The sequence below is a fragment of the Suncus etruscus genome, chromosome 7 (assembly GCF_024139225.1).
Source record: "Suncus etruscus isolate mSunEtr1 chromosome 7, mSunEtr1.pri.cur, whole genome shotgun sequence".
NCBI lineage: Eukaryota > Metazoa > Chordata > Mammalia > Eulipotyphla > Soricidae > Suncus > Suncus etruscus.
The window spans coordinates 74,182,993-74,206,090 of NC_064854.1; positions in this window are offsets into that span (position 1 = coordinate 74,182,993).

Genomic DNA, 23,098 nt, shown 5'->3' on the forward strand with positions numbered 1-23,098 from the left:
TAATAAAATAATAATAAAAGAAAAATAAGACAGTGTTGTAATAGTATAGAGAAAATACAGACAAGGGCCAGGAGGACCACTCCATGTTAGGAAACTTGTCACAAAGAGCAGTGAGTGTCCTTAGTGCAGAGTAGGGTTCGCTATTACAATGAGAGTTGGTATTTATCACTCTGGTCAAGAACTAATTACTGAAATGGGATAAATTGACATCTATTAACAATAGTTCAAACTATTAACTATCACCAATAATTCAAACTAATGTGTCAAAATAGAAGAAAGAGGAAAGGAGAGAGAGAGAAAAAGAGAGAACACCAGAGAAAAAGAAAGGAGAAGTAAAGTGCCTGCCCCAGAGGCTGTAGGTGTGGATAAATAGGAGAGAAACTAGAGATAATGGTGTCTTGAAAAGTGGACTGGGGATTAGTGTATATTCTATGAGAGAAACTCGATCTTGAACAATTTGTTAATCATGGAGCTGAAATAAATTAATGATAAAAATAAATGTATTATAATTTAGATAAGATAACAAATATAAGATTAATGTTTCAATATTATTAATGAACAAATTTATTGCATTCAAAATCTCAAAATGTCCTACTGAATATTGTTGTCATTTTATCACTTTGGGTTCACATATTTTATTACCCACATGCACCCCACTGCTTAGCTCAGTAATCTGAGTTTTGTAACCCAAAACCAAAACTGTTTTATGGTAAATTGATACTTATTTATTCTATTTTCTTTCTTATTCTTCAAATTTCAATATTTTATTTCTTTTTCTGACAAAGTTAACTTGACAATATACTCTTAATTTTTACTCATGTTATAGTTAACTGAATAAAATAAGTCCTTTTCATAGTATTCCACCACTTGAATAGTGTAAACATACATCATCATTTATTTATTTAAGTACAGTTTTCTTTGATTTGTTTTCATATTTTGACTATTTTACTAAATTCTTCAGTAAATATAAATGTGTATAACTTTAATATTAAAGTTACTTATTTGAGGTAATAGATAAAATAATGCATTATTTTTTCTGTTTAATAAAATTATGCTTAAAGCTTAGTTCAAATAAATTATGTAACATCCCAATTTATTTTTACATTTCTCTTATCCCATTTCCATAGTAGTCCTAAAGAGATGATTTACTAGATAGTATTCAAAATTTCTTACCTTTTCATGTTATTTATTTATTTTGGGGTGATTGGATGCCACACCCAGTGATGCTCAAGGTGACTTCTGTCTGCACTCAGAGTCAGTCACACCTTGTAGCCCTGGAGGAACATATTGTGTTCTGGGTATAGAAAAATGGTAGGACAGTTTCAAGACAAGCACCTTGCCCACTAAATTATCTTTCTAGTCATAATTTCTTATTTACTAAGACATAAATAAAGATTATAGAAACTTTAAAGTCTAATAAAATAATTTTATAATGTTGTAGAAATGAATTGGGAAAGAAATTTATAGCTTTAAATATAAAAGGAAGGAAGGAAGGAAGGAAGGAAAGAAGGAAGGAAGGAAGGAAAGAAGGAAGGAAGGAAGGAAGGAAGGAAGGAAGGAAGGAAGGAAGGAAGGAAGGAAGGAAGGAAGGAAGGAAGGAAGGAAGGAAAGAAGGAAGGAAGGGAGGGAGGGAGGAAGGAAGGGAGGGAGGAAGGGAGGAAGGGAGGGAGGAAGGGAGGAAGGAAGGAGGAAAGAAAGAAAGAAAGAAAGAAAGAAAGAAAGAAAGAAAGAAAGAAAGAAAGAAAGAAAGAAAGAAAGAAAGAAAGAAAGAAAGAAAGAAAGAAAGAAAGAAAGAAAGAAAGAAAGAAAGAAAGAAAGAAAGAAAGAAAGAAAGAAAGAAAGAAAGAAAGAAAGAAAGAGAAAGAAAGAACAAGAAAGTTTTTATTTTCTTTTTCAGAGGATCTCTGTAGTAGACATTTCTTGAGGTCAAAAAATAGTAATAACTATTTTTGTATAAAGCTCATGGTCACTTTTTAAATATTTGTTTATAATAATCTCTATTTTCTTTATATAAATGTTTCCCAAGTTTTTAAAACCCATAATTTAATAGTAAACTGCAAAAATTGAAAATGGACTCTATTTCAGCACTATAAGCCTTTCTTCATTTTTTAAAAAATAGAGATCACCTGCTTTTCTTGTAGTCTATTTCTTCATTTCTTTTAGTTGTTGTTCTTGTTTTTGTGTCACACCTGGCGGTGCTCAGGGTCACTCCTGGCTCTGTGCTGAGAAATCACCCCTGGCAGGCATGGGATTTTAGGATTTAAACCATGTTCCATCCTGAATTGGCTGTGAGTAAGGCAAACCCTACCACTGTGCTATCTCTCTGGCCCCTATCTCTTTATTTCTAATGTCATCTCCTTACTTACTACCAAATTCTCTGAGTCATATGTTGCACATTTATATAAAATTGTGATCATATATATAGACCAATAAAATTATTTTTATAAATTTTCATGCATTTATCTCTTAAAAGCCTCTGTCTAGACAAAATTCTTAAGTCACAGAAATATTTTTAAATTTATTTTATGTCATTGGATTACTATTTTCTTTTTTACTTAGATTACATTCTTTATAATACTGACCTTGAGTAACATTTTATAGTACTTTTTTATATTCATTTTAGAATCAAGAAAAACTTTTATTCTAAACCCATGTTAAATATATCTTTACGCCCATATGTTATATATAATTGTAGATAAATGGATAGAATTTTTTTTTCTTACAAAGGCAGAGTATCAAAGATTATAAAAATATCCAATGCCAATTGGGCCTTTTATTTATCCTTGATCCTGGTACACTGATAAATATTCTAAATCTTGATGCATCCTGAGTAGTATACCATAATCACTGTCAGCTCATTATTCATATCCAAAACCTGTGCTTATAAGATAAAGTAAAAACTATTAGTGTTTTGCCTTAATGTCTATCCTTCTACATTAAAAAATAATAACTTGGGGCTGAAGCAGTTGCACAAGCAGTGAGACATCTGCCTTGTCCGGTCTAGCCTAGGATGGACCTCAGTTTCATCCCCTAGCATTATATGGTCCCCAAGCCAGGTGTGATTTCTGAGCACATAGCCAAGAGTAACCCTGAGTGTCAACCTGTGTGGCCAAAAACAAACAAACAAACAAACAAACAAAATAGTAACATGATATTCCCTCCACCTTAGTTGTTTTTTCCTTTTCTGCTTTACTGGTAATCTATAAGGAAATATAAAACATATGTCTGTGAATAAATTGAGATAGCTTCTAGCTTAAGTGTTAAAATTAAAATGTGGAAAGTACATTATATAGGATATATTGCTAACAATAATGTTTATTTTCTGTCCTTGCCTAGCATAAGGTATATATTTTATAAGTCCCTAAGCATTGCCAATATCATTTTCTGAATTCATTGAAAGAGATATGCTTTTGGAGCTGAATTGTGGAAGAACAATATATAAACTTGACTGTACTATTGAAAACTCCAGAAAAGAGTCAACAGTACTTTCCAGAAAAGAGACAGTACAATCAGTTTTAAAAAGTTATGTGAGATAAAATCTAGAGGGATTAATAGTATACTTTATCATACTATTTTAGAGATTGTTCATTAATTTTACTGTTTCTCAGAGAAAAGGGTAACTGTAAAAGTATCATTCTGAATTAAGGGTAACATTATTTTTTCATTTTTACAAATTCGTGTGTAATGGTATAAGAGAGCAAATATACTCATACCAATAACTAAAACAAAAATCTCTCTTATTTTAAGTTATATTAAAACCAAGTTAGATTCTTAAGGGAAACAATGTATACTATATATAGTTCTCATGTTTACTTGCATAGTACTATTGATTTCCCAGAATTTTTATGATTATATATTATTTATAAATTTAAAAAAATGATGGTTTCCAGTGCAACATTCCCACCACCAATTTCCCAGATCTCCCTCCTCTCCACTCCACCCCTTGGTGAAGGGGGGTGTTCTTTACATGACTGTAATCATACAACTATAATCATATTTGTAATCATGGTGTTTAAATAAAGATAATTATTAAAAAATTGATAGAAAAATGATGGTTTCCTAAACTAATATTTAGCAAACATGAGTAGTTATGTTCTGAATAATTTTATTTTAACCTGATATATTTAAAAATTTAACAATCATTTTATATTGTTTTCAAAGTATAGAGTATACTCTTTGAGGTTTTAGAGTCTAATGCCTTGCATAGATATCTAGGGTCAAATTTTTTCTTACATCATTTACCTGCTAGTATTTATTTTCAATAAACCAAATGATATGTAGAGTATTCAAATTCTTATTAAAATGAGATTTCATTTTAACAATCATTGGGGTTTTAATTGTTTCAAACATACTTAGATTATAGACACTGAAATATATTCTATCATACAGCAGTACCAATTTTTCAGTCTCAAGTAATCCATTTTCAGTGATCTTTGTTCCTGCTATTGTGAGATAAATTCAAATAAATAATGTACAAGGAAATGCATTATTTAAGGAAAACACTTTATTTTTAATTTAGGAACATATAATCTTAAAAAGTACTAAGCAGTCAAGGCAATATCTAAAGCAACTTCCTAAAACTAAAAGTAGATTTCATAAAAAAAATTTAAATAAGCCTATAGTCAAATTTTAGACTATTGCAGTACTAAATATTCAATTAATTATGAAAGCATTTAATTTGTCTAATAAATGTAATGTTTAGAATATTTCAGTAAAAAAATTTTCCTAATTTTAAAACTTTGCTGTAAAATGTACATGGTAAAACATTTATTTAAGCTTTTAATTAATTTTATGTAACAAAGGAAAATATTAACAAATACATAAAATGCTTGTACTTCCCTCCTTTTTATAAACCAAGACTTATTTAATTACTTCAGAGTATTCCACCAAATATATTGTCAACATATATTGAAGCAGATATATGGATTCTTCTTTCTTTAGGACACACATAAAGTAGGAGACACAAAGCTCTAAAACAATTCTATAATAAATGAAGCCTAAATTTATGCTAGCATACTTTGGATTGTTAACAGTAAATTAAATTTATCTAAAAATGAAAATTTATCTAAAAATGAGTTCCAATATGTTTTTTTTTTAATTTAGTATAGGGCTCACTGGAGCAGGGGGCCAGCATCTTAAAAGGCTTGGAACCTCCCCTTAATCAAATCACTCCTCATGGAGTCTAATACATGTTGGATAAAGAGGTCGCCACTAGAATGAACACACACAAACACCAGCAGGGAAAACTGTAAAGCAGAATTTATTTCATTATTAGCAAAGACAACCTTATATATGTTAAGCCGAGCAGGCTTTAGTCAGGGAATAATTTATCACTTGGACACAGCTGCATGTGCTTATGTCCTTGGTATCCAGGATGGTATACTAGATAAGACTTATAATGTATGCTGTTCTCAGTGGCCAAGAACAAGATAACAAGATGAAGCTATTCAGGAATTCTTTGCCTCATTGTTTGGATCATAAATTTCCAGACAAGGAAGGGACAGACTGTGTACTCCAGACCTGGAATGAAACATTAAGCCAGGTTCCACCAAGACATACCACACAATTTAGTATCAATATATTAAATTAAAAATTAAAATTTCAGCACTTGAAATGTAACCATTGTTCTTTTTTATTTTATTTTACTAAAAGTCTGCATAAGGACAAGATGCACTTATGTCTATTATTATATGCTGGTTCTTTACACAAAATTTTCTTTCAAATATATTGTTATTAATTTTTAAAACATCAATTAATATATTCTAAAATAAATTTGTTTAATAATGTTAACAATATGCTATTAAAAACCTATTTAGTGGGGCCGGAGCAGTGGCACAACTGGTAGGGTATTTGCCTTGCATGCACTAATCTAGGACAGACCACAGTTCCATCCCCCATCATCCCATATGGTCCTTCCTAGGCCAGAGCGATTTTTGAGCAAATAGATAGGAGTAACTAAGCATAACCAGTTGTGGCCCAAAAACAAACAAGCAAAAAATATCTTAGTATTTTATCTTAACAGATTAGAATTTAAACCAGTATTTTGTATATTCAAGGAATTGTGTTTTTATTTCATACTTGCAAATTTTAATACTTTATTCAAAATATTTTATTACAGATTTACAAAGTTGATACTGAATACTTTTTGATGGAAACAAAAATAATTTTGTTTATAGCTAATTAAAGCACAGTACTGGCATTAGAGACAATATGGTTTCTTTCCTGGAATCATTCCCATCTTCCATTTCACTCAATATTATAAATAACTTATATTATACATACCACAGCATTTTAGTAATTAGAAATAATTTCTACAAAAGCATATTTTCCAGTATATTTTGAAATAAATAACTTAGAAAAACTAAATTGAGTTGGGTAGAGAATACAAGAGGGCATGTATTCTGCTGCTCAGTCATATTCTAGTTTTATGACTGTGACTATACCACCAGACCACCAGCAGAAAATTTGTTTGTATATAGATTATTTTAATGTTCATCACTATTATGTTTCCTTAATTTGATCCACACTCAGAGGTGGTCAGGGATCACAACTGAGATCTGGGAACCATATCTGGTGGTAGAGATCAAATCTGGTTAAGCTGAATGCAAGACAAATAAATGCCCAACGTGACATATTATTTCTCCAGTCATGAAATAATTTTAATTTATTTGCTTAGGTTTGTTCTAATAAAATAATGTCCATTTTAGCATTTTTAAAAAAATAATAACTTGATTACAAACATGATTGTAGTTGGGTTTCTGTCATAAAAAGAACACCCCCTCTTCACCAGAGCAACATTTCCATCATCGATGCCCTCATCTACCTCCTCTCCAGTCTGTATTCAAGACAGGCATTCTATTTCTCTCACTTGTAGACAATGTCATGCTAGTTGTCAGTGAAGTTATTTATCTAACTGCACTCACCACTTTTTGTGGTAAGCTTCATATCTTGAGCTGGTCCTTTTGGTCCTTATCCCGAAAAATTATTTCAATAATGTCTTTAATTTTACTTATAACACATATAAGAGTGAGACTATTCTGTGTTTTTCTCTCCCTCTGACTTATTTCACTCAGTATAATAGTTTCCATGTCCATCCATGTATAGAAAAATTTCATGACATCATCTCTCCTGAAAGTTACATAATATTCCATTGTGTATTTGTACCATATTTTCTTTAGCTAAGCATCTATTAAAGGTTGTATCTTGGTTGTTTCCAAAGTCTGGCTATTGTAAATAGAGCTGAAATAAAAATAGGTGTAAGAAAGAGATTTTTGTGTTGTGTTTTTGTGTTCCTAGAGTATATCCTTAGGAGTAGTATGTATGGATTATATGGGAGCTCAATTTCCAGTTTTTTGAGGAATCTCCATATTGTTTTTTATAAGGGCTGGGCTACAAGGCATTTCCTCTAGCAGTGAAAGAGAGTTCCTTTCTCTCCACATCCCTGCCAGCACTGATTGTTCTTGTTATGGGTGCAGGTCTCCGTGGCGTGAGATGGTTTCTCATTGTTGAATTGATTTGCATCTCCCTGATGATTAGTGATGTGGAACATTTTTCATTTACCTTTGGTCCATTTGTATTTCTTGTTTGAGAAGTTGTCTGTTCATTTCTTCTCCCCATTTTTTGATGGGGTTATATGTTTTTTCTTGCATAGTTCTGTCAGTATATTGGATCTTAAATATTAGCCCCTTATTGAATGTGTGTTGGGTACATAGCTTCTCCCATTCTGTGGGTGGCTTTTGTATCCTAGGCATTATTTTCTTTGAGGTCCAGAACCTTCTCAGATCAATATATTGGGGTGTTCCAGGGAGAGGAAGTGGACTCAATATGGCCTGCAGAAAGCTGTTCATGTACTAACTTTTCTGTGGCTTCCAGCTTTTCGCTGGTTAAAGGCCACTGATAAACCCATAAAGGCTGATATGATTGTCAGGTTATTTCCTCTGCATGAGGTACAGGGATGTCAACAGCCGCTATTGTAAATTTCCCAATGCTGCCCTGTTGTGTCTGGGGCGAGGCTCTATGAGAGTAATTAATCCCTGTGAGTGCTTGCCCAGGCCTTGCCCTGGAACATAACCTTGTCTCATCATGATATCTAATCCTCTGCTATCTATCAAATCTAGATCCATTTGTCCCAAGATATCTCTGCCCCATAAATTTATAGGTAGATTAGGAATAACATATGGTTTAACATTGCCTGAATGGCCTTCAAAACTTTGCCAACGTAAATATGTAGAATTTGTTAAGGGGTTTGTAGACTGACCTATACCTTGTAAATGAGTATTGAAGTATTTAGAGGCCAGGAGTGAGGACAATCTTCTGCCGAATTATGGTTTCATCAGCTCCGGTAACAACAAGGCCTGTAAATTCTTTTCCATTAATTTTTAAATTGAGCATAGGTTTTCCTCTAGATACCTGTTCCATCCAAAAAATATCTGAAGAACAAAAACAGTTTGTTCCTCATTGCTCAGTGAGTTCTGGGTTTTGAGTCTTATGGGAGGGCAGGAAAACCAGCTGGACTATTCTTTGTCCAGATTCGTCTACAAGAAATGAGGAGGAGCTTGTTGCCACAACCTGCAGCTGCCCAGTAAAATCATTATTAATTAACCCCGGTGAAATATGCAAGTCTTTCAATATAATGCTGCCTCTCCCAATAATTTACCCAAAAGTATTAGGAGGCAGGGGACCAGTAGTATTAACCGGAATAATTTGTGGACTTTGACCTGCTCTTAATATTGTTATGGCGGTGGTATAGAGGTCCAGTCCTGCGCTCACAACAGTGGCCCGGAAAAGTTCTGTTATGGGGGTGACGTTACAGGCTGCATCTGTTGATTGCCCTGTATATAGCTGGATGGAGCTGCAAATTGGTTGGTTGGCGTGAAACACATGATGGTGGACCCTGCCTAAAGTTTCCCAATCGGAGAGCAGGCAGTTGTCTCTGGGCATTATTTCTATTTCTACAATTGATAGCCCAGTGCCTGCCTTGATTACATCTGGGGCAGATTCCTGGGAATCTCGCTCGTAGTCCTGGTCTGTTAGGACAGTCTCTTAGAAAATGTCCCTCTTGTCCACAAGAAAAGCATCTTTTATAACCTCTTTGAACATATCCTGCTCCATTTAAAACAGCACCCATTGTAAGGATCATATTGTGTAATGGCCCAATACCTGCATATAGTTGTATGTAATCTAACAGAGTTTTTCCTTTCCTGTTAGGCCTAAGAGCGCCTGACACGCTGGGTTTGCATTATCAAAAGCCATTTTCAAAATGAGAGGATTATTTGGTTCAGAATACCCCTTCAGTTTTTCTGCCACATTAAGTAATCTATTAGCAAAATCACTATAGGGTTCCTCAGGGCCTTGTTTTATAGAGGCAAGTGAGGAACTAAAAGAACCTTTGTGAGGTAATTTTTTCCAAGCCCACATGGCTGTCAATTGAATTTGTGAAAAAAGACCTGCAGGATACAATTTTAGTTTTTTCGGGAGTGTTATTAGGCCTTTTTCCCAACATCATAGTTAAGGACCAATTGGCACTTTTACCCCCTTGGTCTTGAATTTTCTGGACAGTCTCTTCACAAAAGTCACGAAATTCTGATTTCCATAATAAATAGTTACTGCCTTCTAGCACAGCGTGAGCTGTATGGTACCAATTGGCTGGAGTCATCCACATATCTCCCAAAGTTTCAAGAATTTCCAGAGTAAAAGGGGCTACTGGTCTGTATTGATTAACTGCTGACATTAATTCCTTTAAAAGTTTCATGCTGAGCCTTTCGTATCTACATGCAACAGCTTCGGCAGGGACTTTGCCAGAGCTGCGGGCACTCCTCCCTTCGCTAATTGCATCAGCTTCATTTTCGCTATTCCCCCTTCCACTATCTGAAAGGGGAGTGTTTTCTGGCAGCTGACATAAAAATCTATGGCTTAAGCCACAGTGTGGTTGTGGCAAGACCTCAGTAGCTGGAAAATTTTTTAAATGGTCTAGCTTGGTGCTATTAGGTTTCTGCCATTTAGAGATAAATTTTGGGGGGCTGGCGAGGTGGCGCTAGAGGTAAGGTGTCTGCTTGCAAGCGCTAGCCAAGGAAGGACTGCGGTTCGATCCTCCAGCGTCCCATATGATCCCCCAAGCCAGGGGCAATTTCTGAGTGCTTAGCCAGGAGTAACCCCTGAGCATCAAACAGGTGTGGACCGAAAAAAAAAATAAAAGTTTTAGAGATAAATTTTTGAAACTGCAAAGGCGTATGCCTATTGCTTATGTAAGTGGTTTCCTGCTCTGGATGTAAATCCTGATTAAGAATAGTCATATCTTTTTCTCCCTGCATTCTAAATTTTTTTTCAGATCCAAATCAGTCATTATTTTATCTTTTTCATTTTGAATATACAACTGTCTCAATTCCTTACAGAAAGAACATTTTGCATGCTCCAAATCCAGTTGATGTTTTAACTCAGCAAGCTGTTCAGTAATAGGGGAGAATGGAGTGTCTGGACACTTAATTAATGGAGCTTGAGGAGATGGCGGGAACAGAGTGTCTAAAATATAAGGAGTTTGTTCATACACAGCAGGAAAATTAGAAGGAGGTGCTCTTTTATTTATGTAGTTACGAATAATTTCTGTCTCGCTCAATGTTTCCTGGTCCTTTTTAGGAAGCAAGCCAGGAACAGAGAGAAGACTGGCATCCATGTTAGTGACGACAGTATTTTTCTCCTTTTTAGGCCGAGCGCCACCTATTGCCCCCAATAAAGTTTCTTGCTTTTCATTACTGTCCGATATACTGTCCAAGTCACTGGGAGAGGAGGTGGGGAGGGAAAGGTTATCATGCTTCAAAGATCTTTTTCACTTTCAGTTTATAAATATTGCTTTACATTGCTGAACAGTTTGTTTGAATTCCTCAGGCCATTCATTAGCTGTAAGGGCTTCATTAATCAAAGATCAGTATGTGCGAGCAATGACTGGGACCTTTTTAGGTCCAAATGATTGATAAAATTCATGAATAGCCTGTCCTACTCTTTGCCACCTTTGTTCATTAATAGTTCCTTCTTGTGGGAACCACGGACAGGCTTCATGTATAAACTGATAAAAGTAATTAATCCTGACATTTCACCTTGGTACCTCTAACTTTCAGAGCTCTTTGAACACCAATGACAAATTCTCCATGTGTAATAAGTTGCTGTCCCATTATTAAAATTCTTCTGTCACAACAAATATTATAAGAATCAAACAAAAAATGTTTCAAATCCTTCTTCCACAATGAATGGTATAACAACCAAAAGGAATCATAAGTATAGTGATGCAAAGTAAAAGTTCGAAGACAAAGAGAATAGTGGAATTTCAGGAGAGAGGAAACAGCACATAGAAAGTACTTCAGATTTGGAGATGCAGCCTGAAGGGCAGGCTGGGGAAGACATGAGTAAAAGTGTCCGACTACAATACGGGGCTTGTGTTTTGTTTAAACCAATATGTACATAACAAAACTCAGTTTTGTCTTCTGCAGAGGACAAGCCTTTATCTGGAGAGGCTTGGCTGAGACCTCTTCATCCTGCCCCCTCACCCTTTGGCTTTTAAGTGAGTTATCTGGTCCTGGGGGGCTATTGACTATTTGGACTTAAAAGTATAAGAAAAGTTCGAGTATATGAGCACGGAGGAGAGAGAGCCAAAGAAAAATTTCAATGTGGAGAAAGAGAAAAACACTATAATTCATAACAATATTAAAATTCATCAAACAATATCAAAATTCATCAAACAATATCATATGCCGCTGTTAGTGGAGGGAGGGGGAATTAAGGAGGAGGAATCTTACGACCCTGAGAGAGAGGTCATCTGTATCTTTCAACGGGGGCATCCTAAGATACCTTTACTCTTCACAATATCAAAAATAATACCAACTTTCTTGGCTTTTTATATTTCATCAGCCTTTTTTCCACAGGCTATTCTATTTTCACCATTCTTTCTTTCAAACTGTATTCTCTATTATTATTCACCAGCCTTTCTCTGAAACTTTATTTCACTATTATTCTCATATTTACCAGTCTTTCTCTATTTCACCAGCCTCTCTATGGGCTCTTTTAATACTGTCCTGTCCTACAGGCTTTTTTCTTCCCTATCCTAAAAAAATAAATTACAATTTACAATTGCTGGAATTTTCTTATGCTCTGACTCTTCTGCTGAATGTGGCTGCAGCTCACTGCAGTCAACTCCTGTTCCAAGAAGCCAGGTTGGGCACCAAAGTGTGGGTGCCCCAGCATGCAGGGACACCAGTTAAGATGCAGTTGTTCTTTTTTGGAAGGAGAGCATGTAAAAACAAAGACACAAAGACAGACATGGAGACAGAGAAACGTGGGAAAAGAATTTCAGCCAAGTCCAAATCCAATTCCAATTTATTGAAACTCAAGGCCAGGCTTATTTATTTTTTTGTGATCATAGTTCCACTTGTATCTATAGAACAGGCCAGATTGTTCAAATAACAGGACCCACTAGCAAGTGAGATGTAATGTGTGGATAATGAGACATGTCTCTGTTAGGTCAGGATGTACTGATAATGGAACCTATCTCTGGCAGGTGGGATATACAAATAAAGTGATCTTAAATGTTTACATGTAATTCTATAGGCTACCTGCTTTGATCATGGCTCTGTTTGGTGCCTCTTAAGCCTTGAATTTTAAATGTTTATATTTAATTCTCAAGGCTGTTTGTTTTTATTATGGTTCTGTGTTTGTTGCCCTTAAATCTTAAATGGTTAACATTTAATTCTCAAGGCTGCCTGCTTTTAGCAAAGGTCTGTGCCTGTCACAAGGCCCTTCATTTTAGCTAAGTATTCTGCCTGTTCTAAGGGGCTCCCTAAACCTTTAAACCTGAAAGTGAGTCTAGCTGGGTGCAGTATTCTAGGTGAAGTATTCATTTTGTTGAGTTTTGTCACTATTTCCCACCACTGCCTTCTGGCCTTGAAGGTTTCTTGTGACAAGTCTGCTATAAATCTTAAGGATGCGACTTTGAATGTAATTTCCCATTTTGATATTGCTGCTTTAAGTATTCTATCCATATTTATGGGATTCATCACTGTGACTAGGATATGTTTTGGGGTGCATTTCTTTGGGTCTCAGATGGTACTCTTCCGGCATGGAGGCTTTGTTTGCATGGAGTCATTAGGTCTGGGAATTTCTCTCTAATGAGTTCCTTAACTATTGATTTTTCCTGGGGATTTTTTTCCTGGGTCTCTAGGACTCCAATAATTCTTATGTTGTTTCTGTTTTTGTCAAAAAATTATATTTTCATCTGTTGACATTCTTTGAGTATTTTTTCCATTGTTTGATCATTTGCTTTATTTTTTTCCAATCTCTTCTGTTGTATGGACTTGTTAGGTAGCTCATCTTCCAGCTCACTAATTCTGTCCTCAGCTGCTGTTACTCTGTTGAAGAGACTTTCCATTGATTTTATTCATTTTATCTACCAAGGTTTTCAGTCCTGTTATTTCAGTTTTTTTTCTGATTTTTATATTTCTGCTCTGTTCAGCTCTATTTATGCTTTCTTTGAATTATATATGCATCCTCCATATTTCTATTATAAACTTATCTGATAGCCTTATTAGGTGGTTGGTAATTTTGGGTTCATCAGATCTGCCATATTCTTTCTCTATACATGCTGTTGTCCTGTTTGTAGTGTGGTTTTTACTATGTGTTGTGATAGGGTTCATAGGCTAGAAAATGTGCGTGGCTTCACCTCTTCTGGCTTCACTTTTGTGGGCAGAAAGAGACTTCCTCTCTAATGGGCACTGGAGAGCTTATGTTTGCTGATGTCTTCTTTGGCTCATGCACACAGAAAACAGGAAACAGGCAGGAGCACAGGTGCAGCTCTTTACAGTGTCCCCTTGGTGCTCAAACACAGGCAGGAATCAGCCCACAATGTTTGTTAGACAGTAACAGCCTAGCTCTGTGATGAGCCCTGTAGAGTTTATGTTTGCTGGGTCTTCTTTGCCTGCCCCACTCAGGAAACAGGAAAGCAGGCAGGAGGTCAGGTGCAGAACTTTACAGTTTCCCCTTTGTTCCCAAACACAGGTTGGAATCAGTCCACAGTGTTTGTGAATAGAAACAGCCTATGTCTGTGATGGACCCTGGAGAGCTTATATTTGCTGAGATTTTCTTTTCCTATTTTACCCTTTATTTTAAAAGTATTAAATTTTAAATTATATTTAATAAGACTATAAAAATGTCTTCAGAATGAACTTATAAAATGCATATTATTATGAATTTATGATATTTATGTTCAGAAACAAAAGTATAATTTTATATACCAAAACATATTTTAGTCATCTTACTGCTAAAATTTTTCCATAGAATATGTTATTTTAATAAAAAGAACTATATGAGCATATGCAAAAATTATTATTTTTAAATAAATATGAGATTTATTTTTATTTAAGTATTTTATTCAATACTGATCTTATATTAGCCAGAAAGATAGTACATCAGGTAAGGAGCTTGACTTGAAATATCTGACTAATATTCAATATCTGGCAGCAAATGTGGATTTCAAATCTAGTAGAATATATCCCCTAGTCCCCTAGTACAAAAATTTTACTCAGCTCTGAATACCACCACTGGTTATAGTACTCCAATCTGCAAAAAATGCACCAATAATGAAAAAATACACTTTAAAATTTTACTTTTGTTTTTTATTAAAATGCATGATGTATTTTAGTTAACAAATACATGAATTATATATACTACATATTTAATTTGTATGGAATAAAATGTATTAATATATAAGGAGTGAAATATGGTCAATATCAATTAATTTAACCATATTTTTGTTTGTTTTTTCTCTTCCACCATGTAGGAATAATCCCACATTTAAAACTTTATTATTTTTTAATTTTTAAAATTTTTTAATATAAATCTTTATTTAAGTACCATGATTACAAGCATGTTTATAGTTGTGTTCAGTTATAAACAGAATAAATAAATAAACAAACAGAATACCCACCTTCACCAGTACAACATTCCCTCCACCAAAAGCCCCCACCTCCCCTACCCCTACCTGTATTCTTGATAGGCATTCTACTTCTCTCATTCTTTTTTTTTTTCTTGAGTTTTTTCATCTTTATTTAAACACCGTGATTACAAACATGATTGTAGTTGTATGATTTCAGTCATGTAAAGAACACCCCCCTTTACCAGTGGAACATTCCCACCACCAATGTCCAAATGTTTGTTTTTTAAATTTAACTATATTTTTATATAATGTTCTTTCAATATTTTTAATTTGTCTGTTATCTTTACATTTTTTCTTTTAACCTACACATATTTTAAGGTTCTATAACAATTTACTTGTTTACTTAACTTTAAATTTTAAAAAATAAAACATCAGTTTTATTATATATAAAATTAGTCATATATATTATGAATGAAGCTGCATGCTCATATAAATATATGGAATTACATATTTTAATTATAAACCCTCAATTATTTGATGCATAATAACTTTTTATTTCAAAAATATTTTCTTGAATATTTTATGATATGCAATGCTTAGATATGCAAAAATATCTATGAATATGCTTTAAAAAATGGACTGGTAATTGATAAACTCAAGTACTAAATAATATATTCTCAACTGATTTTATTACCAGATATCTGTCAAGCCCCTGTTTTACTTTGAATTATTTTAAATTTATAGGTGCTTATTTAGCAGTGAAAGAAGATAGATTAAATATATTTCCTATCTGCTAAAAAGTATTAAGAATAAACAATTATGTGCTATAAGATTATTTCCAATTTATGGTTTCAGCAGTCTTCTGATTAACTTCAATGCATTTATGAAAATACAAAATTTCAAATTATTTCAACTATAATCAATGTAATAATTTTAATATAATCAATTTATCAATCAATATATTTTAAATTTCAATATAATCAATTTTAACCTATAATCAATATTTAAATAGTGAGGGGTGTGGGAAAGGCCACTATGAGCATTAGATATGCAAGTGTTCGCTCAGAGGGTCTTTAATCATATCCAGGCTATTATTGTAGGCTATTCACATACAACTTTCTGTTTTAATTTTTTGTGAACAATGTGAATGACAATTCACTTGTCATTGTTTTTCAGGGTGCAAAGTGACAATGAATTAGGGCTGTTCCCATCACCAATGCTCTCCTCTCTTCTACCCCTGTTCCCATCATGCATCCCATACCTTCCTCCTTTGCTCCCTATACAGCTAGTGTAACCAAATCCTTTTGCGTATATCTTGATATAGGTTGGGTATCTTGATTCCATTGTTGATGAATTTGGTTTTGCTACTAGTACCATCCACTTTACCTCTTTCTCACCCTTCATTTATTGCCAAAACAAGATGATTCAAGCCCTGTAGTTCTGTTGGAAAAAACGGGGAAGAAAAGAAAAATAAAGGATGTTTAGCAGGGTCTTTCTAGGAGCTCTCAGTATCAAGTTAAGATAAGAAATGGGGGAAATAAAGAGAAAAATAAATAATTAATAAAAATATAAGAGAGAGAAAGGAAAGAAAAAGTAGAAAACAACAAAGCACCAACAAGAAACATTACAGCAAAAATAAACACAGTTAAAATGGCTATCTCATGAGAATGGGGAAAAAGAAACAGTAAAAAGAAAAAAGGGGGGGAGAGCGTGGTTTTGAAACTTTTCTTTTCTTTTCTTTTTTTTTTTTTTTTTGCATAAGCACAGTAAGTATTGGGAACATTAGAAAGGGAATTCCTTTTGCCTAAGAGAAACCGTGTTTATGGAAACAACTAGATACTCGGGACAGGCTCAGGAGAGATGAATCCCAAGGTCTTATTCTGATGCCAGAAACCATTCTCCTTAGTTGTGGCTGACAAAATCAGTCCTCGGTAATTAGAGATCTTGGTAGGATCTAGTCTTTCTTTATGGTTCTAGGAGTTCTTCTCCACCAAGGTTGCTATAGTCAGTCTTCTGTAATTAGTGATGTTGGTTTTTGCACAGATCCTAGGACAGCCTAGGGTCTTTCCTTGTGGTTCCAGAAGTTCTGTTCAGTTGCAGTTGTCAAAGTCAGACCTCTGGAATTAGAGATCTTAGTTTTTGAATAAATTGTAGCCTAAAACCTAGGTTAAGGTCTTTCTTATTGGTCCCAGGAAAAGTTCTGCTCAGTCGCAGTTGTCAAAGTCAGCCTTCTTTAATTAGAGATCTTGGTTTCTGCACAGATCCTAAAAGAAAGCCTAGGGTACATTCTTTCCTGTGGTTCCAGAAGTTCTGTTCAGTCGCAGCTGTCAAAGTCAGACCTCTGTAATTAGAGATCTTGGTTTTTGTATAAATCTTATGCCAAAGCTTAGGATTGGGTCTTTCTTATTTGTCTCAGGAAAAGTTCTGCTCAGTCGTGGTTGTCAAAGTCAGTCTTCTGAAATTAGTAATCTTGGTTTTTGAGCATATTAAGGATGGAGTTTCTTCTGATTTCATTTTACCAATAGGTCAGGGTTTTTCAACCTTTTTTTGTGCAAAGGCACACCTTTTTCATGAAAAAATATCACAAGTCACACCATTAGAAAATGTTAAAAAATTTAACTCTATGCCTATAAATACTATATATAAAGTAATTCAATTAAATACTAATCAAATAAACACAACAAAATGATTTTATAATTATTTTATATTTTTTTATATTTTGTTCACTTACTCAGAGCTAAACTTGAGCCTGTTTGTCTGAACACAAAGCAGAAATATTCCAGCAGAAATCGAAGAAAGACATACACACATAGCTCTTTGTCAACAGCTCTCAGTTTTTCTCTCTCTGTCTTTAGTTTGTATAGCAATTAGGCTTGAAAAGCTCATCTCACACAGATATGTAGTGGAAAATGGGAGCAATGTCAAAATTGTTTGCCAGAACGGAGAATTCCTTGGCAGTATCCAACCAAAAACTGTCCAAAGGTAGAGCATTAAATCTTAGCTTGAAAACACAATTTTGTCTCAGTTCAGTTACTTTCTTCTGCTCCTGTAAAGTCATGTCCTTTCCACCAACTGATGCTGAGCTATAAGGGTCCCTAACTCAGTCACGGGATTCAGTGGAGAGTGAAAAGAAGTAAAATGACAACTTTTCCTTGAGAAATTTTAAATGTTTCTCTAATATCTCAAACTGTACAGCAATGTGAATACCTTGCCATTGCTTGGTGAGTGTGAATATTTCAAGATTGCTACTTTTCACGTGTTGATGCCAGTTGCCCCTTTGAACGGAATCCATTTATTTTGTCTGTACTTGTAAGCAGATTTTCATTTCTGTCTTGCATTCATGTGTTCAGTTCATTCAGATAATAAAAAAAATCCAGGTATGCTAGTCTTGCACACCACTCATCACTTGAAAGCAGCTTTGCATAATCTGACCTCTCATTTGTCAGAAACACTTTAAGTTCCTCCCGCAGCTCATACACATCAAGACCTTGCCATGAAACAACCACCGGACCTCCATATGAAACAGGAAGGTTTTGTGCTTCGCTCCCATTTCCTCACACAAAGCTGCAAACGTGCAACATTTCACAGGTCACAACTTTACAAAGTTTAACATGTACACATCATCATCCAACAGAGGAACTAGATCTGCTGGTAAAGTCTTGGCTATGAGGAGCTCACAGTGTAAAATTGAATGTGTAACTATCATATCTGGATTTCTTTCCTTCACTCCACTTACAAAGCCTTCGTTGTGCCAGACCATGGCTACAGCTCCATTGGTGCAGCCACGTGTGCATTTTTCCCAATTAAGTTCTCCTTGTTCAAGGTATTTTGAGGTGGCCCCAAAAATTTCTTCTCTTGTTGTTTTTTCTGGCAAGGCCTTCCAAAAATCAAAAACAAAAAAGAAAAACAAAAACAAAAGATTTTTCTAATTGCATCACCATCAACAAAAGTTAAACATATCCACCGATATCCGTAGACTCATCAAGTTGCAATGCAAATTTCTCACTGATATGAATCTTTCCCAAAACCATACTTTTGATGTCTGTAGACATATTATTAATACGCCTGGAAATTGTGTTGTCTGAGAAAGGTTCTTTGGCTATTTCCTTAGCTGCTTCAGGTCTGAGCATCTCCTCTACAATAGCTTTGCAGGCAGGAAGTATTAATGTCTCTGCCACAGTGTGCGACTTTTTTGACTTGGCTATAAGTCAGCAACTTGATAGCTAGTTTTAAGAGCTCTTTCATTTACATATACGTTTGTGGTTTTTCTCAGGAAAGTTGCCTGTTTCTTCGTGTTTTCTTGCAGGCAAACAAAAAGTCTGCATTCTTGTTTTGAAGCGAATGGTTTCTTTGCATCTCCAGTGAAAATAAACCCGAATGAATTATAGATTTTGCTATATTTCCTTGTGCCAGAGAATTGGCTTGAGCTAACCATTTTTGCTTTCTTTTGATCCTCACACATACTTGGGCTTTCAGCTGGCTCAGAATTTTGTTCAGAGTCCAGTTCTTTCCTTTGCAAAAACTTGTTCATCACTGCAGTATCTACTCCTTTCTCACTGTCACTCTGTACTTACTGCGCTTGTTTCCTCCAGATAACTGCTGTCTGTCACACACAGCAGCACTCTTCTGTGCATATCTCCATCCAGATCTATCAGTCAGCTCTTTTCTGCTCTTTTCTCCTCCAGATCCATCACTCAAAGCTCTTTTTTGCTTCATCCGTGATAATCCTCCAGAGTTCAGATCCTTCAGAGCACTTCTGCCCATCAGCAATCTACTATGATGTCTCCTCCTGTCAGTGTAAAAACAGTGACACCGGAGCCATTTATAGTCCATAACATGTGGCTTTGGCTCACAATGATGATTGTGAGCTATTTGTTTGTTTTTGTTTTTGTTTTTTGATTTTTGGATCACACCAGACAGTGCTCAGGGGTTACTCCTGGCTCTACACTCAGAAATTGCTCCTGGCAGGCTCGGGGAACCATATGGGATATTGGGATTCGAACCATCGTCCTTCTGTGTCTAAGGCAAATGACCTAATGCTGTGCTATCTCTCCGGCCCCAATGTGAGTTTTTTGATGTGAGCTAATGATTGTTCTATTTGTGAGCCAAAGCTGCATGTTACAAATGAAATTGGAATTTTTCCAAACAATGTCTCAGGCACACTACTGTGTTACAGCACAGTGGTTGGAAAACGCTGCCTTAGGTGATGAGGTAGGGCAGTCTGCTCTTAGATCAAGTAGTTGCTGTTTCCTCATCTTTAGGATGTCCTTTCAACTACAGGTTGCTGCTGTAGTGGTATTAGGGCTTCCCCAGGGGGAGTTCGATTCCTGGTGATGTTGCAGATAACTGCGTTGCTTTTATGGTTAGGAACTGGGGTTCGGGTTTCAGAATTGGATTGTCACTGTCAGATCACATGGAGTCTAAATCGAGTGTCCATGACAAATGTTCATGGTGGGAGGAACCCCTCTATTGTAAAATTCATGAGTTCTTATACTAAGTAGATAAGAGCTTGTTTCTATACTTAAGATATTCCTTTTTATTGTGCCTATGCAAAAGGGAATGTTGTTATATTATATTTCTGGTGCATTGGCTAAGAATGACATACTGTACAATCTCTTTGCCCTGGTTTTGACCTAAGCTTTTATCCTATGCAAGACTTTTTCTTCTAGAATTTCATAGCGAGTAGAACCAAAACAAGCAAAATTAAAAAGAAATATACATATAGAAAAAGTAACATAAATAATATAATATAACACAAAAATATAAAACAAATAAAAATAATAGTATATAAAAAGTTGGAGGTGGGGCCAGAGAGCTAGCATGGAGCTAGGGCTTTTGCCTTGCATGCAGAAGGACTGTGGTTCAAATACAAGCATCCCATATAGTCCCCTGAGCCTACCAGGAGTGATTTCTGAGCATAGAGCCAGGAGTAACCCCTGAGCACTGCTGGGTGTGACCCAAAACAAACAAACAAACAAAAAAGTTGGAGGAGGTTACCTTTACCTTTGGAAATAAACACACTAAGAAGTATAACTATTTTTTAATTTAAATTTTTATTTTTAATTATGAGAACAAGGATGCAAAGTTACAGTGGAAGAACAATCATCCATAACTTAATTCTCAGAAGTCCTCTTGCTGATATCTTAACTTTGAAATTTCAGCCAAAGAACATTAAGATAAATAAGACAGAATCCATGTACAATTACTTTGTCCCTCAAGTCCCCAGATTGTAACACATTATAATATTTCTTTTTTTTTTTTTTTTTTTGGTTTTTGGGTCACACCTGGCAGTGCTCAGGGGTTATTCCTGGCTCCAGGCTCAGAAATTGCTCCTGGCAGGCACAGGGGACCATATGGGGCGCCAGGATTCGAACCGATGACCTCCTGCATGAAAGGCAAACGCCTTACCTCCATGCTATCTCTCCGGCCCCTCATTATAATATTTCTTAACAGCACACAAGGCAATCCAAAGCCATAAAACTTACATAACTCCTTAAACATTACAGGCATAGTATTTTCTTACATTTCCATATACATGCATATTAGCTTAAGTTAAACTCCTTAAACATTACAGGCATAGTATTTTCTTACATTTCCATATACATGCATATTAGCTTAAGTTAACCTCAAATTTTAAGTGAGTTCTTTTTAAGGATTAGAGTCAAAGGAGCACAGTAAAAATGGTGTTAGAGTGGCAATTGTTGTTTGCATAGGCCCACCAAAATATGAGGGACATGGAAAAAAATAACCTTGGCCTAAATACAAAGAGACCCGACCCCTGAAGTTTCCTGGCACAAGACCAACTCTAGGCTCCAGGCAAGCTAGATCGTCCAATCCAAGACACTGTCTGTAGTGCCAACACACTTTTATTTTTCACACAGTCTCTGTTGTTGGTATCATGTTTCTGTATAAAAGATCCTGGAATCTGCATATCCTACATTGAAGTCAAGATGTGGAGCGTCCTCTCCTTTCACCTCACAATCAAAGGGCAATGCAGGGAGACCTGTCCTGTAAGCAGGTCGTTGTTGTTGTTAAGTCTTCTCAGTGTTAAGGGAAGTCTCTTTTGAGCAGGTCGATGTCTGAGCAGTGTAGAGTCTTCTGTGGTAGAGGATTGCTTCCAGGTGATGTTATAGACCAGCCTGGATGTTTTGTGGATGGCTTCCCTGGTTCAGGGGAGAATGGAAAATGCCCTTTCTTCTGAGGTCTGTGCCAGGTCGTTATGTCAATGTTCAGGGTGTAAGGTCCCTTTGCACTACAAGATTTGTGTGTTCCAATCTCTATTAGATAGGATCTTATTTGTATGTATAGTATTTTCCCATTTTAATGTTCCTATGCAAATAAGAAGCAATGCCACGTGGTGTTATTGTCGCATATGGGGGCCATAAGAACAATTCCAATTATTCCCATGATATGGTTCAATCATATCAAATTGATATGATTCAAATTGTTCAAATCCTGGCATGCGGAGTGTTCTGAGCCCAGCCGTGCCTCTGTAGTTTTTGGATGCCTAGGGAGGAATTTCTCACCCCCTCCCCCCAGGGCCCGATTAACCAGGCGTGGCCCTGAAGAGAAGTATGACTATTGAACATACTATTAAACATACCAGAAAAATATAGATATCCCCATTAAATCTTTTAAGATATTCTTGGGAGGGGGTGGGATCCAGGGAGCATTTTTATTCCATAACGTGGTCTTATTGATTTGAGTGATCGTTTGAAATAGTTAAGGTATCAGATAAGGTATCCTTGAGCATGACCCTGTATTTACGTACAACTTTTAAGGGAATTGGAATGCCATTATCATTATAGACCAGGGTTACTACAACATTTCTTTGATCCTTACACTTTCTTAATTAATTCCTGAACACTTATATCCTGTTTTAAATTAAGATCTGATGTAATAATCAAGATAAATGAAAAGAAAAGCACTTTGATGTTTAACTTAAAAAGACTGTTCTAATTGACAAGGGTACTATAGTATCTATAGATTCTATAGATTTAACACAGTTACACAAAATCAACAATTATTTTTTTAAATCTGTTTCTTTTCAAGACCTTTTGGTAATTCTTGTCATAAACATCATAATGCTGAAACGTTTAAATAAGTATTTCTTTAAACTTTATTGATTGATTAATTGATTGGTTTTTGGATCATAGCCCTTAGTGCTCAGGGTTCGCTCCTGGC